The sequence below is a fragment of the Notolepis coatsorum genome (assembly GCF_963971535.1).
Source record: "Notolepis coatsorum genome assembly, chromosome: 1".
Classification (NCBI taxonomy): Eukaryota; Metazoa; Chordata; class Actinopteri; order Aulopiformes; family Paralepididae; genus Notolepis; species Notolepis coatsorum.
In genome coordinates, this window is record NC_140165.1 from 73,083,545 (window position 1) to 73,087,399 (window position 3,855).

Genomic DNA, 3,855 nt, shown 5'->3' on the forward strand with positions numbered 1-3,855 from the left:
GTCATTTTTCGTCTGATTATTGAATCTTCCTGAAATCAATGCTAGATCATCGTTATTATCCTTCCTCATGCAAGAATGAAATGGCCCTCGTAGCGCGAGGCTCCCCCCGCACCTCCTGCACTCAACGGTAAACAGCCACACACACACAGACAGCCGCGATCGCGGTAGAAAGATCAAGATATCAGATCAACGCAAGATTTTATATATAGTGTTCTCACCTGGTATCTGATGTAATGCAAAAGAAATAATCCAATTATCTGATCGCCATTCCAAATACTGCTCGTGGTATGGTAATATGTCTGCGGAAAGGTCAATTGTGTTGTAATTAGTGAAGGGAGGGGATTGAAGGGTGTCTTTTTATTTTTGTCACATGCTGTTGTTTGTATATATGTATGTTTGTGTAAAAGAAAAAATGTACAATAAAACGTTGTTTAAAAAAAAGAAAAATACTGCTCGTGGAGGTCCGTCCCACATTACCGAGCGTTACACATGAACGGGCAGCAGGGTTAATGTTGTAAAGGCCTGCCTCGTCTGAGTATTTAAACCCGCCCGCACACCATTTCTAATAGCGCAGAATGAGTTAAAGACAACAAAGACAACTTTCCAACAATAAATTGACAACTTGTATTGTCAATTGTACGGTCGACACTTTTGTTACTGAGGTTTGGTTTACTTCATTTAGTATTCATTTAGCTCCCATTACAAACACACTTGATATCAGAATCTGCATGCATGCATCACACACACACACACACACACACAGCACACACACACACACACACACTACACACACACACACACAGCACACACCACACACACACACACATGGTGGGACATTGAGCTGAGAAGAGTTGCAGACTAGCTGCCTGTGTGTGTGTGTGTGTGTGTTGTGTGTGTGTGTGTGTGTGTGTGTGTGTGTGTGTGTGTGATGCATGCATGCAGATTCTGATATCAAGTGTGTTTGTAATGGGAGCTAAATGAAGTAAACCAAACCTCAGTAACAAAAGTGTCAACCGTACAATTGACAATACAAGTTGTCAATTTATTGTTGGAAAGAATTATTTTAATATTATTTTCTTTGTTGTCTTTAAAAGGCAGATAATGGGTCACTGCTGTGAATAAATACACAACCTTCAAAAGCACTGCTTAATAAAATCCAAAAATTTAATACTATTACAAATGCACAATACACAATAGTAGATGTGGGATTTTACGGCAAACCAAAATAAACATGAAACAGTATCTGTTCTATTTATTAAAACAGTAAATACTCTCATACATAGATCTGTATGTTTATGCTGATGATCAGACCAGTCTGTAGACCTGCAGCTTCAAGTCTTTCTTGAATGAATGATGAATGAAAACTTTATTTAACAGATTGCAGAATGGGTACAATACAGTACGGCTCAATACACACAATTGTTAAGGGGATGCAGACCAGAGAAAGACTTTCATCTTGTTTACATCAGGGTCCCCCATTTTCAATTCATAGTGACATTTATGACATACAGAACATACATGATGACATCATGACATTTATGGCATAGGGACATACATGACATACAGGTATATAGTACTGTTACATTAGTGACATAATACGATATGCAAATATACAGTACTGTTGCCCATAGATCCTAACAGGGATTATATACATATGATGGGGAGGAGACTGTACATTAGGAGGGGGTGGGGGGGGTTGGACCTTTACAGGGGCCAGTTTCGAATTGCAGTCTCCCGTAGGTGCTCTTTGAGAGTGGTTTTGAAGGTGGGTAGGGATTCACATATTTTTACGGCTGTGGGTAGGGCGTTCCACATTGATGTGGCATAATTGCGAAACGCGTTTAGTCCCTTGTTTGAGCCGAATCTGGGTTGAACATGATTTGTGGAACTCCCTCTGGTGTTGTGGGCGTGGTATTCACTGACCTTTGGGAAGTATTTTGACATGTACATGGGTACCTTAGTGGTGTAGTGTATCTTGTAGACCAGGCCCATTGCAAGTTGCTGTACTCTGTCGTTTACTCTAAGCCATCCTAGGTTGTCAAAGTGGGCAGGGGTGAGGTGGGTTTTAGGAGTAAGGTCAAGCAGTAGTCTGACCAGTTTGTTTTGTGATGTTTGGAGCCTTGTTTTTAGCGCCTTTGAGGTGCTTTTGTTACGGTTTGTATGCAACCCCGATAGCACAAGACAGGTATGAGAGTTAGCCAAAACCTGGGCATAATTTATTCACAAACAAAAACACTGTCCCTTTAAGGCAGGGGTTAGACTAGTGTTTTTGTGGCATTTTTTTATACGTTTTTGAATACGTTTCATGTCCCTATTACACAGAAATGCGTTTTTTGGCGTTTTTTTGTGGATACGGCTGAAACGCTAAATTGTGTTTGCGTTTTGGAGAACCGCTAAAAAACGCGTCGACAAAAGAGTGTAGTCTGCACGGAGCCGTTGTTGCGAAAACACCCATGCGCAGTAGATACCATCGCGTGCCCTCACCAACGTCCGGTGACGACGTTGTAGAGAACCGGAAGAGAACAGGATCCAGTCATATTTTTTCAGCACTGGATAACTCAACATGAACGATCAGGTAGCTCAGGTGTTTATGCTTGTACAATCGCTATTCAGGATGTTGATGTCACAGCGCGCTGCTATAACAGCACGCGCTATAGCAAGAGATGATATAGAAAGACGTGCTAGAACAAGACGTGCTATAACAAGACGTGCTATAGAAAGCCGCCGCGCTAGCAGCCAGTTGGGAATGTTGCACACACACGAAAATCCCCGTCTCCGGGTACAGCAATATCGGACCTACGTGGAGCGCCGGTTCTGGATGAGGCCGGGGAGAACGGGACTATGGTGGACGAATTTAGTCGACGGAATTACGCTTCCTGAGGAGTGGCGTGAGAACTTTAGAATGTCGAGATTGTCTTTGATCGACCTCAGCGAGAGACTCCGTCCGCATTTGGAAGGAATCACAACCGCAATGCGGGCTCCCGTGGATGTGCTCACAAAGGTAGCTTGCACATTGTATTACCTGAGCGACGGTGGCAGACAAAGAAAAGTCGCAAATGCATTTGGAATATCTCGACCATCTGTTTCCATCATAGTCCGACAAGTCTGTGAGGCCATCACCACCTACCTGGGCCCAGAGTACATCAGAATACCGAGAACAGAGGCTGAGGTGAAGCAGCATGTCGCCAGGTTCTATGAAGCACACAGAATGCCTCAATGTCTAGGTGCGATCGACTGCACACACATAGATATCAAAAGACCCCGAGATCGTTCCACAGCCTACGTCAACAGAAAGGGGAGACACTCGTTCAATGTACAAGCGCTGTGTGACTCGAACTACTGTTTTATGGATGTTGTTGTCATGTGGCCTGGTAGTGTACACGACGCTCGCATCTTTGCTAACTCGCCATTGTGCACTGCCCTAACCGATGGGACAATCCCCCCCTGCCCTAAAGAGCTGGTGCCGGGAGAAGATCCTGTTTCTATCTTTATTCTGGGCGATCCGGCATATCCGCTGATGCCATATCTGATGAAGGAATACCCTGATGCTGGCAATACCGTACCGGAACAGTATTACGGGCTACAGCTTTGCAAGGCGCGCATGGTGATCGAGTGTGCATTCGGACGTCTGAAGGCGCGCTTTGCGATGCTCCGGAGAGCTATGGACATAAACACAGAGGACCTCCCTACTGTGATCTACGCTTGCTTTGTGCTGCACAATTACTGCGAAGTGCACAAAGAAGCTGTAAGCGACCTGTCTGTCCATGCTGCTCGCAATTACGAGAGGGAGTTCCAGCCACCACCATGCAGAGCTACTAATGCAAGAACGGACAACAATGAGACGGAGGGAAAGCA